The 13,128-nt window shown below is 44.8% G+C and overlaps 1 protein-coding gene across 1 annotated transcript in view; it reads right to left on the reverse strand.

The window, feature by feature from the left end:
- Nucleotides 1–13,128, reverse strand: part of ENPP7 (ectonucleotide pyrophosphatase/phosphodiesterase 7) — a 128,251-nt gene that overhangs the window by 79,104 nt on the left and 36,019 nt on the right. The gene's annotated exons all lie outside the window — the stretch shown is intronic.

Consider the following 13,128-nt stretch of genomic DNA (forward strand, 5'->3'; position numbering starts at 1 on the left):
CCTGTAGTTATGCCCCCAGTAGTAATGCCCCTGTAGTTATGCCCCCAGTAGTAATGCTCTCCTGTAGTTTGCCCTCAGTAGTTAGCCCTTTTGTATTTTGCCCCCAGCAGCTTGCCCCCTTGTAGTTTGCCCCCTTGTAGTTTTCCCCCAGTAGTTGCCCCCCAGTAATAATGTCCCCCAGTAGTTTGCCCCCAGTAGTAATGCCCCCCAGTAGCAATGCCTCCCAGGAGTTTGCCCCCAGTAGATGTCCCTCAGTAGTAATGCCCCCCAGTAGTTTGCCCCAGTAGATGCCTCCCAGTAGTAATGCCCCCCAGTAGCTTGCCCCCAGTAGATGCCCCCCCAGTAATAATTCCCCCCCCCAGTAGTTTGCCCCCAGTAGATGCGCCGCTACACTAAGAAAGAAAACCAACAAAAATCACAATACTCACCGAGCCCTGCTCCCGCTTCCAGACTGCTGCAGTCCTCTCTTGGCGTCCGCTCCTCGGCACTATGGGAGAGATGTCATGATGTCTCTCCCATAGCGCACAGTGACAGCGCCGGAAGCCAGAGCTCAGTAGTGAGCTCCTGCCACCAGCTTCCGCTGTAGAGAGGGAGACGGGCACCCGCTGGTAACACAATCTCAGCGGGCGCCCGTCATCTCCCTGCGGCGCCGGGGACACATTGGCTTAGATGATCCGGAGGATGCGGAACTGCGTTCCGTCTCCAGGTGGAACTGACGGAACGCAGTTCCGCCCCGTTCCAGCTCACTTTAACCCCTGAGTGTGACAGTTACTTAGCATGTTTAGCTAGCAATGAATTGACTAGCAGAACCATCTCTGCCATTGTGGATTCTGCTGGGGTCATCCGGGTTGCTTGGAGGCAGATAGCGGAAACTTTCATTACATATTATCATGTCCTTTATGTGTCCTGTGCGGCAGCTGATTATTTGGATATGGTGGTTTTTACAAGGCTCTGTGGGGAAGTGATTCATTTTTTAGATGCTCCTTTCACAGTGAAGGAATTAAGCTTTGTCATTACTGCCTTTCCTAGCAATAAAGCACCAGTTGTTGATGGTATTCCCATTGAAACATAAAATACCTTGAACTATTTTTTACTCCCCCATTTATTAGCCACTTATCAGTGCCATAACTAGACATTTTAGCGCTGCGTGCAAGAAACAGCATCAGCGCCCCCCTCATATGCAAAACAGGGCTAGTGCACGCCGTAGGAATGTACCAAAAATATAGGGGCATGGCAACAGATCTCCATTTTACACATTGCGGCAGGCATAGCTCCCTTTTACACATTACACCAGGCAGAGCTCCCTTTTACACATTACGTCAGGCAGAGCCCCCTTTTACACAGTATGGCAGGCAGAGCCCCCTTTTACACAGTACGGCAGGTAGAGTCCCCCTTCTACCCAGTAAGGCAGGTAGAGTCCCCCTTTTACACATTAAGCATGTAGAGCTCCCTTTTACACAGTACAGCAGATAGAGTCCCCTTTTTACACATTACGGCAGGCAGAGTCCCCCTGCACCAGGCAGCACCCCTATACACACTGCACCAGGCGTGCTGCCTGGTGCAGTGTGTATAGGGGTGCTGCCTGGTGCAGGGGGACAGAAGCATCTCTGCCATTGTGGATTCTGCTGGGGTCATCCCGGTTGCTTGGAGGCAGATAGCGGAAACTTTCATTACATATTATCATGTCCTTATACACACTGCATCAGGTAGCCTCTTATACGCAATGTACCAGGTAGCTTCTTATATACACTGCACCCAGTAGCCTCTTATACACGCTGCACCAGGCAGCACCCTGATACACACTGCACCAGGCAGCACCCTTATACACACTGCACCAGGCAGCACCCTTATACACACTGCACCGAGCAGCACCCTTATACACACTGCATCAGGTAGCCTCTTATACGCACTGTACCAGGTAGCTTCTTATATACATTGCACCCAGTAGCCCCTTATACACTCTGCAACCAGTAGTCTCCCCCCATTACTTTAGTGCAGTCAGTGGCAGAGTATGGTAGCGGAAATGCTTGCAGCGGGTACACTGTGTCTCACTCCTCGCTGTGGCTCTTCTGCCACCTCCGATCCGGATCCTTCACTTTTCAGCACCAGGCTGCTGGAGTCCGCCTGCGATGTCCTCTCACTGCCCGGGCTCATCCTTGGCTCTGCTTCTGGGGTCTTCTCTCTTCTCCAGCTGCTGTGTCAGCGCGGGCTTCACGTTCCCTGGTGTCTAGTAGGGTTCCTTCTTGGGTCCTCGCCTCTGGGTAGGCATCCTCTGTGATGCCTGCACTGTCCCTGTCTGGCCACGCTGCTCCTTTTCTTCTCCTCCTCAGGAAGGGGGGGGGCTCTTCCACGAAGTCCTGGTATCCTGGCTGCTCCTCTGGTTCAGTGTTGCTGCAACTCCTCTCCAACGGCATCTACCAGTCCTCCCCGCGCAGTCAGGCAGTGACTCGGGCAGCTTTTTTCCTCACAGGGGTCCTCTGTGGTTGCTGCTGCTTCTGGCGCTGCACACTCTAGTCTGGGCACTGGGCGGTGATGGTGGGGGGGACGGGGACGAGGGCCGGGTGGGTGTTGCTGGTGAACCTGCGCCTACAGTACTTCTGCGCTGTGTGTCAGGCACCACTAGCACACACCTGGTTACAGCCCTGCCACTTATAATAAATTATTTGAGGTGGGCTTGTTGCCATTCCCCATGTCAGAGTCTCCTATTTTTGCTTTGCCCACACTGGGAAAAGATACTGTCTGTGTGGATTCATAAAACGCTATTTTGATTTTGACAAGTGCTTAAAAATACTTGCTAAACTTTTAGCGATTTTATCTAAATTCGGTTATTACTCAAATAGTCCTCCCTGATAAAACAGGGTTCATGTCTGATAAGTCCATTGTGACAAATTTGCAACTATTGTTTGCAAATCTTCAGGTTTCCAATTCTGCAGAGGAAGAGGCAGTGGTGATGTCTTTGGGTACTGCCCAGCCCTTTGATTCTGGGGTGTATGGTTCATTAGGTCATTAGTAAAAAGGTCAACAGTGGCTAGGTTGACCCCAAAAGGTTGACTTGCACAAGGTAGACATGAGAACATGGTTGACACAAGCCTACGTTTGACATGACTTTTTTTTAGCAAATGACCCTCAATCAGTGTACAGCGTTCCCTCGTATTTATTTATTAACAGTTTCTTATATAGCGCAGCATTTTCCGTTGCGCTTTACAATTAGAACAACAGTAATAGAACAAAACTGGGTAAAAATAAACATATAGAGGTAGGAAGGCCCTGCTCGCAAGCTTACAATCTATAGGGAAATAGGCATAGATACACAAGGATTGATGCTACCTATTGCATAATGGAAATCGTATGGCTCGCTTCTTAAGGCAAGATGCCTCGATCCACTAACCCTGCGATTGGCACAGGTTACCATTCCCAATCATAGTCCACGTGGATGGTAAAGTATGAAAAAGTTGGAAAAATGAAAAAAAAAAATCACGCAAAACTCATGTCGGCCATAAGCTATGTCAACCACTGTCACGTGTAACTTTTGACCATATCAACCTAATGCATGCTGACCAATAACCTATTGACTGTCGGCCTATTTACTGTTAACCTAAAGACCGAATACTGATTAGGGGGAATGGGTATATCTGAGGGAGGTGCTCCATTGCTTCAGTTTTGAGCCTAATTTCTAAGCCTTTGTTCTCTGCTCTCATAGCTTGGATTATGATTGATGGCTTCACTTCAGAGTTGTAAAGATAACTTGGGCCAAAGAAAAAGGTCCAGCAGAGGTTAGGAGTATGCAGCTCAAACTTTTGAAACTCAAGCAATAGATTCCTAGTCTACAGCTCATGATTAAAATTAATACACATATATTTCTGCACTGGATAAAAGCAACATTCGTTAAAGTACTTTGCATTATTTTGAAGGGCAGATTGATTTATTCAAAGCACAACTTTACTGTACCCTACTGTCACTCCCTAAATATAATTAAGAAAAAAAATACAAATACTAACAACGTGAATTTGATTTTTGCTGCATGCTCATATCTCCCAAACTATAAAACAACAGCTGTCCAGCATGCGTTCAGGAAAGGTGGACTATGGCATTTGTCAGTATTTGCTAAATCAATGCAAAATGTCAAATTTCAACCTACATTATGTTATATTTGGTAAAAAATAAAGCGTTAACCATCTCTCTCTGGGAAGTTTAAAGTAAAACGAATGACCTCAAGGCTATATGCCTCAACATAATGAGTGACTGCTTTGCTACAGTGGTATTTTAATACTAGGACAGCTTCCACATTACTTTGCCAAACAGACTTATTCATAGACACAGTGAATAAGCAGGCACATGGATTTGTATTGAGACACCGACCGGCAGCTTTGCAAATTCTAGTGGTGGTGAACAAAGACGGAGCATCCACCGTAGAAATGGTCGTGACACGTCTACGTTTTTGCCACCACTCCACGGTTACCTTCCTGCCTGTCACTCACTATCACAGCACATGTGGAGTGCGACTTATATGCATGTGCAGACCACCGGCAATCACTCAACTGCAGGGAAAATTGGGTCTGCGTACATCTCTGAGTCAGGCACTATAACGACACTGAACCCTTCAAGAAAGATAATCAGAATTACAAGAGTTTGTCGCTGGACATATGTAACCCTCCAGGAATACCCCAGAACTGGAAAGGGGTTAATAGGACTTGATGCACTATCTGGAGCATAAGCAATTGATACAACCTCCTGCTTCATCTGGACCACAAGTGAGCATGAGAGGAACATGTGAGCAGAGGACAGGGATTGGCTGAGGCTTCCTATCTAATGGTACGGGAGGGTGGGCTGCTGAGACCTGCAGGAGGAGGAGGAGTGAGTTGCCTCATGGGGAGAGAAGGAGTGTGAGAAGAAAAGACAGTGTTTGTGGGCCATGTATGACATTCAGTGTGACTGGCACCTAGACAGAGGGCAACACCACTGTGGAGTATGCAGGAGATGCTGGTATTTCTCTACAGTAGCAGCAGCCACACTCTCTCCCTCTGCCCCCTGCACATGTGGCTTCAGAGGAGAAAGCAGGATGAACAGAGTTACAGCTCAGCCGCATCCAGGTAGCACCTTCTCGTGACCGTGGAAAGAGAGATCTCAGCACACGTAAGCAAGCTTTTTGTGTCCATATACACTACCTACCTCTCAGCAGAGACTGTGTAGCAATTCAGCCCTTCCCCTTGCCACATATAAGCAACTTGGCCAGCATAACAGCCAGCAATCTTCTCCATTGGAATTGTCTCATGTACCCTGTCTCATCTTAGGACACTGAACTACAGTCAGAAGTATAGTTTAAAGTTACAGTTCACAATAATTAAAAGTTACCTGTTCATCATAAGAAGGACACTTGCCTAACTGTCTAAAGGGACTCAGTGAGCATCTAGTGCCACCCTGTGGTTCGACTAGGATTGTCGCTCTTTTCTCATATACTGACTTAACTACATTTCTGGAGGGGAAAATATACTATTGACTGTGTCACAGCAATTACGCGTTGGCCACTAGTAAAGGCTTCTTTGGAAACCGCGGCAATGTATGTGCACCACCCAATTATATATGCATATATAAATATCGCCTCTGAATGGGACATTTACCAAAGAGTATTAATCTTGAACCCAGGTTTACTTATATCCATTACATAAATGTTATGCTGACTGAACGTATTGTGTCATTACGTTGATATGTTGTGGATCTGATAATTGTACTACAGAAATTGTACTAGAAGCTAAGTGAATAATATTGTGACCAATTACTTTTCATACAAATCGTAGTATTGTATTAAAAGTGGGCAGAACGGATGGTGTAATGGTTAGCATTACGGCCTCACAGCACTGAGGTCATGGGTTCGATTCCCACCATGGCACTAACTGTGTGCAGTTAGTATATTCTTCCCGTGCTTGCGTGGGTTTCCTCCGGGTACTCCAGTTTCCTCCCACAATCCAAAAATATACTGGTAGGTTAATTGACTCCCAGCAAAATTAACCCTAGCGTGAATGTGTCTGTGTGTACATGTGATAGGGAATATAGATTGTAAGCTCCACTGGGGCAGGGACTGATGTGAATGGGCAAATATTCTCTGTACAGCGCTGCGGAATATGTGTGCGCTATATAAATAACTGGTAATAAATAATAATAATAAATTGTATTGTGGCCTGTCATTTATTTTACCAAGTGCCGCTTATCTGATCGGCTACACTACACTAACCAATTCTGAGTCCTTCAGTAATCTCCGATTGCTCTATTATACGGAGGACGGTGATCTCTAAAAGCTCCAAACTGAACCCGTCATCCAAGAAGAAAAGAGAGGAGGAACATCTCAACCCACATACATCCCCGGTTAGTAACCATACATACAACTACACATTTATACTCGGGGATTACAAATACTTTATGAAATAGGCAATATTATGTTAAAGTAAAGACTTCATAGTGAATGGCTTTCACATTTCAAAAAGAAAGTCATGGTCCACAGCCTTATTTTTAAATTTCTCAAAAATGTCAATACAATACAGTAACTGTATGTCTGTTTGTCCTTTATGCATGGCCAGAGTTTTGTGCTTAGGTCCAACAAATGTAGCATGGTGGTGTAGTTGGACCAGGTTTAGGTTTTTTGTCTAGGTTTGAACTTTGTCAGGGCCACACACTGTTACACTCTAATACATAAAATACTAGGCTTACTAGAATCTTACTGATGGATGTTGGGGTACAACCACAAAAACTATAGCTGACGTTCATAAATCAATGATGCAGTCAGCTGTCTGTAAGCAGACCAAACCTGTGTCCCAATTCCAACAGCCCTATACTGATCCATACTCTTCAGCAATAGTTAGGGCAAAACTTTACAAAACTCTGTTATTCCCCTTTCAGACTACCAGCTTTCAACACGGGTTATTGCACATGAGCGCACATAGGGCCTAGTTCGAGGTTGATTGGAAAAGCAAAATCTTTCTCTAATTGGTAAAATCATGTGAACTGCAGGGAAGGGGGGGGGGGGGGGGCGGCAGATATAGCAGGTGCAGAAAGAGTTAGATTTGGGTGGGTTATTTTGTTTCTGTGCAGGGTAAATACTGTCTGCTTTATTTTTACACTGCAATTTAGATTGCAGTTTGAACACACCCCACCCAAATCTAACTCTCTCTGCACATGTTGTATCTGCCCCACTTGCAGTGCACATAGTTTTGCCCATTAGAGGAAGATTTTGCTTTTGCCCATAACCCATGTTGCTGTGTGGTCTGAAAGGGGCCAGTTAAAATAATCTGGGTCGAGCTACCCTGTATTTCAACTCGGTTAGCGAGCAGGGTTGAACGCGTGTTCAACCCAGCTCATTGTGCTGTGTGAATGGGAAAACCAGGTCATGTGATCTCCAAGCGCCACCCCCACCCTCGTCAAATGGGAAAGCCAGGTCATGTGATCTCCAAGCGCTGGCCCCACCCGCGTCACTGCTGACATCACCAACCCGGCAATATGCCGGGTTGGGGACAGCGGCAAATAGGGGCTCAGGCGGGTCGCACCTGGGAACCACCCGTGTACAGCTCCCGTGTGTGCCGCACCTTACGTGGTCTGGAAGGGGTATAATTAGCCATCTCTTCCAAAGTGCTGTGTTATATCACTTTTTAACTCACTGTCTGATGTAGTTTAACATACACAATAAAAAACAACTATAGCGACCAGAGGCGTTTTAACACTTGATGATTCCGTGTTTAGAGGACCTCTGGCACACATGCAGCACAGTGCCAGAGATTTTGCTATCATCTGTGTCAGCACCAACTTTCTAAAGACATCTCCAGAAAGATGTCACCAAAAGCAGCCTGACTGGGGTGGCAATGGAATTCTGTGCTGGGTATAGGATGTGCAGTGTGGCTTCCTTTACCCATGGGCCAATGCACCCATTATTGATACGCCACTGCTTGTGACCTCAATTGTTTATTGTGAGATTCATTTTATTGCAGCAATTGTTATAAATATGCATATAATATAATATACTGTTATCATCCTATGCGATAACAGCGATTAATCTTAACCTTACCTTCAAATTTATGATTCAGTATCTTAGTTTCATATACTGTCCTTATGGTTAACAAGCCTCATTAGCTCATACCTTCATTCATAAAGTGCTAAAAGGGGTGAGGCATCATTTCTGTTATGAGACGCCCCCCTTGCATGATGTTCTAGGTCAGTGATGGCTAACCTTGACACTCCAGCTGTTGTTGAAATAAACATCCCAGCATGCCCTGCATCAGTTTTAGCATGACCAAATAACAAAACTGTAGCAGTGCATGCTGGGATGTGTAGTTCAACAACAGCTGGAGTCTCAAGGTTAGCCATTACTATTCTAGGTGCATGATCGTGAGTCATGCAACCATTTTTCATCACACTGGGGGCGATTCTAATATTCCAGCAGCTGCCTCCAGCTTCTCTGTGGGCACCAAATTGATGCCTTATGCATACGCATGGCATCCATTCACTGACGATACTGTCCTGCATAGCTGAGCAGCACTGCCAGAGTGTCCTCCAACCTTCCGACCGCCGGCAGGACACTGTGACCCGTGGGTGGGACATCCATCGAGACAGTGCCCAAAAAGGAGTACTGTCCCTCTTAAATAAGAACGGTTGGGAGGTATGCTAGGCATGGGGATTATATATAAAACTAATATATTTTAAAATGTAAGTGAAAATAACCTGGTATGGTGTACAATTTTAACTTTTTATTTTTCAATTACATATAGTTATTACATATGTTAAAAAAAGTTGTAATGATAATATATACTAATTTACTGCACAATAAAATGAATCACCCCATGCGTATGTGTGTACTCTATATTTACAGACTTACTATTTTTACTAAAATAATGTGAAAGAGGGTGTTTTTCACACCTGAATGTACTAATGGGCAACTGGAGAAGTTTCTTAATCACCAGATCACATTTCCCATGAATTAAAATGAGTGTCTGAACACACAGGCTGATCGATATGCTACTGCTGTGACCCCCAGTGCAGTAAAGTGATGCTGTGAAGCTGGAATCTCACTACACAGAACCATCGGTCATAGTAGAGCACAGGATCAGATGTCTGGCTGCCCTACCAGATCACCGATTACTGGTCCTGGCTGCAGGTAAATGTAAGCGGCAGGGGTGGGGGGAGGGGGACTGGTTGCAGGGGTAGCCGGCAACAGCGGCGTATGCATGGTAACAATCTTAGGGTATTTTTCCATGAGAATTGTGGTAAGAGGATTTGTAGGAACAGAGCTGTCTTGCAAGCTCTGTCCCTGCATGCGATAATTGATTAATCCTTGTGTATTCAATTATCGCAATGCGAAATTTGGGAGAATTTATCACAACCCCCGCCGCATCTGAGATGAAGATTATAATACATATGCCCCTTATAGTGTAATGTGGAATTATAAAGCACATGGTGAGGAGTTTTTTTTAAGTAGACAGGTGACTTATGGATATGTGGGGGTTTATCTTAGATCATAAAACCAAGTTTCCATTATTAGAGTCTTAAGAAAATGGACTGGAATGTGACTGTTAAAAAGTAGTAACCCTATGGTGTTGTGTCCTTGCTCCCTATTTACACCCATGTCCGAAAATCTGACAATAAAAAGGTAGTAACCTTACTAAGGACTGGTGGGGAGGGACTATCAGATTGTTTTAACCACTTAACTGACAATTTATTTAGCCGAAAACCGCTCCGAAATTGTCAGGTTTTTTTTTATGTGTGAATTAGGTGAAGAACATGACTTTAACCCTATCCCAAATGATTTTAGTTAAAAAAAGGAAAAAAACATTTTTATTTATTTTAAATATATTTTACCAAACATCGAAAATCGATCGGGAACATCGCTACCATCGGAAACATCGTGACCATCGCGGCTTTCATTTTGAAAGCCGGACAGCCTGCAGGTATACGGGGCGGTCAGGGGGTGGCTTGGGAGGCTTCATTTACTACTCACCAGCGGCTGCCATTGTCTGCAGCTGCTGGAGGGGGGGTGGATCCTGCCGTGCTGACCGATCAGCAGTGATCGGCAGACACGGGGAGAGTGCGGGGAGGCAGAGGGACCTTCCGGTCCCTCTGACAGCAGCAGAAGAGGGAAGTTTATCTTCCCTGCCGCTGCTAACACTCTCTATCTAAACTGGTCTCATCCTGTGCGACCAGGTCAGATAGAGCACTTGCAGGCATGGTCGCATCTGATGCGACCATGCCAGGCAAGTGGTTAAATGATTGGTTTTATGCTCTGTACACATGGACTGCTGCTACAGATGACTAGTATGCCAGCTCTGTGTACTCTTTGGACGAGAGTATTTATTTGTTTTGGGGTGGTAGCATTTTATCTGTTTGTTTTCATTTTCAGATCCAAGCAGAATATGCTTCAGTTTGTGACTTTTAAGTCAAAATTCATTCAAATAGCAACAAACCCAATTTCTGGAGCATTATACAGCCCTAACTTTGCCTCCCTAAATCTCATCAATAAACAAAGAAGAAATGCTGGCCTAGCTCATCCCCATATAACGGAAAGAGGTGACTCACTACCTGACTTCTTTATCCTTCCTCACTACAAAGTCATACATACTGGATGGATGTAAAAAGTGATTGGATGCCTTCCTTCTAAGGTACAGTATACAATAAAACTTATAATTTAGGGGATAATTCAGATCTGCTTGCAGAAACAAATTTGTTAGCTAATGGGAAAAACCATGTGCACTGCAGGTGGGGGGGGGCAGATATAACATTTGCAGAGAGAGATAGATTCGGGTGGGTTATTTTGTTTCTGTGCAGGGTAAATACTGGCTGCTGTATTTTTACACTGCAATTTAGATCTCAGTTTGAACACACCCCACCCAAATCTAACTCTCTCTTCACATGTTATATCTGCCCCCGCTGCTGTGCACATGGGTGGTCAATCCGAGTTGATCACTAGCTGGATTTGTTCACAGCGCAGCGATCATGCTAAAAAACGTCCGTTCTACACATGCGTATGCGGCGCAATGTGCACGCGCGACGTACGGGCACAACGAATGATGCCGTTTTGCACAGGGTCTAGCGATGCATTTCAGTCGCACTGGTTGCCGCAGAGTGATTGACATGAAGTTGGCGTTTGTGGGTGGCAACTGACCGTTTTCAGGGAGTGTTCGGAAAAACGCAGGTGTGCCAGGGAAAACTCAGGCGTGGCTGGGCGAACGCTGGGCGGGTGTGTGACGTCAAATCCGGAACGGAATAGTCTGAAGTGATTGCAAGCGCTGAGTAGGTTTTGAGCTACTCTGAAACTACACAAAAATTTTTTGCAGGCGCTCTGCGATACAACTGTTCACACTTCTGCTAAGCTAAAATATACTCCCAGTGGGCGGCGGCATAGCGTTTGCACGGCTGCTAAAAACTGCTAGCGAGCGATCAACTCGGAATGACCCCCATGGTTTTGTCCATTAGCTGACAAATTTGCTGCTGCATTCAGATCTGAATTAGGCCATTAGTAAATAACACATTTGGAGTGTTGTAGCAGGACACTAATCTGATTACCATGTCAGGAGGGCGTTTGTTTCCCACCTGTCAGGATAAATTGATTGTTGATCAACACATCTAACATTTAGAAAAGGCTGAACTTTATTAACTTCTCTCTCTTTTTCCAACCTCAGTAATTTTCTAACTTCTTTACCACATACAGTACTGTGCAAAAGTTTTAGGCAGGTGTGGAAAAAAAATGCTGCAAAGTAAGAATGCTTCCAAAAAATGGAACTGTTAATAGATTATTTTTATTAATCAACAAAATGCAAAGTGAATGAACAGAGGAGAAATCTAAAGCAAATCAATATTTGGTGTGACCACCCTTCAAAACAGCATCAATTCTTCTAGGTACACTTGCACACAGTTTTTGAAGGAACTCAGCAGGGAGGTTGTTCCAAATATCTTGGAGAACTAACCACAGATCTTCTGTGGATGTAGGCTTGCTAAAATATTTCTGTAATCCCAGACAGACTCGATGATATTGAGATCAGGGCTCTGTGGGAGCCATTTCATCACTTCCAAGACTCCTTGTTCTTCTTTATGCTGAAGATAGTTCTTAATGACATTAGCTGTATGTTTGAGGTCATTGTCCTGCTGCAGAATAAGGGGTCTATTTACTAAGCCTTGAACAGAGATAAAGTGGACGGAGATAAGGTACCAGGCAATCAGCTTCTAACTACCATGTCACAGGCTGAGTTTTTAAAATGACAGTTAGGATCTGGCTGGTACTTTATCTCCATGCACTTTATCTCCATCTAAGGCTTAATAGATTGGCTCCAAATATAAGGGGTCTATCAGATGCCTCCCTGATAGTATTGAATAATAGATAAGTACAGTACCTGCCTGTATTTCTTAGCATTGAAGCACAAATAAATGGCAACATTGAGGACTGTAGATGCAGTGGTCGGCCAGGGAAACTTAGCGCATCAGAAGAAAGACACATCATGCTTACTTCCCTTTGAAATCGTTAGATGTCCAGCAGTGTCATCAGCTCAGAACTGGCAGAAAACAGTGGAACCCAGATATACCCATCTACTGTACAGAGAAGTCTGGCCAGAAGTGGTTTTCACAAAAGAATTGAAGCCAAAAAGCCATAACTTTGACGTGGAAATAAGGCCAAGCGACTGAACTATGCATGAAAACATAGGAACTGGGGTACAGAAAAATGCTGCAGGTGCTATGGACTGATAAGTCAAAATTTGAAAAGATTGACTTTAACAGAAGTCAGATTGTTCACCAAAGGGCTGGAGAGCGCTTCAATAATGAGTGTTTGCAGGCAACAGTGAAGCATGGTGGAGGTTCCTTGCAAGTCTGAGGCTGCATTTCAGCAAATGGAGTTAGGGATTTGGTCAGAATTAATGGTGTCCTCAATGCTGGGTAATACAGGCAGGCACTTATCCATTGTGCAATACCATCAGGAAGGAATCTGATTGGCTTAAAATTTATTCTGCAGCAGGACAACAACCAAAAACATACATATAATGTCATTAAGAACTATATTCAAAGTAAAGATGGAACAAAGAGTCCTGGAAGTGATGGTATGGCTCCCACAGAGCCCTGATCTCAACATCATCGAGTCTGTCTGGGATTACATGAAGAGACGGA

This window comes from Pseudophryne corroboree, chromosome 3, assembly GCF_028390025.1.
Source record: "Pseudophryne corroboree isolate aPseCor3 chromosome 3, aPseCor3.hap2, whole genome shotgun sequence".
Lineage (NCBI taxonomy): Eukaryota > Metazoa > Chordata > Amphibia > Anura > Myobatrachidae > Pseudophryne > Pseudophryne corroboree.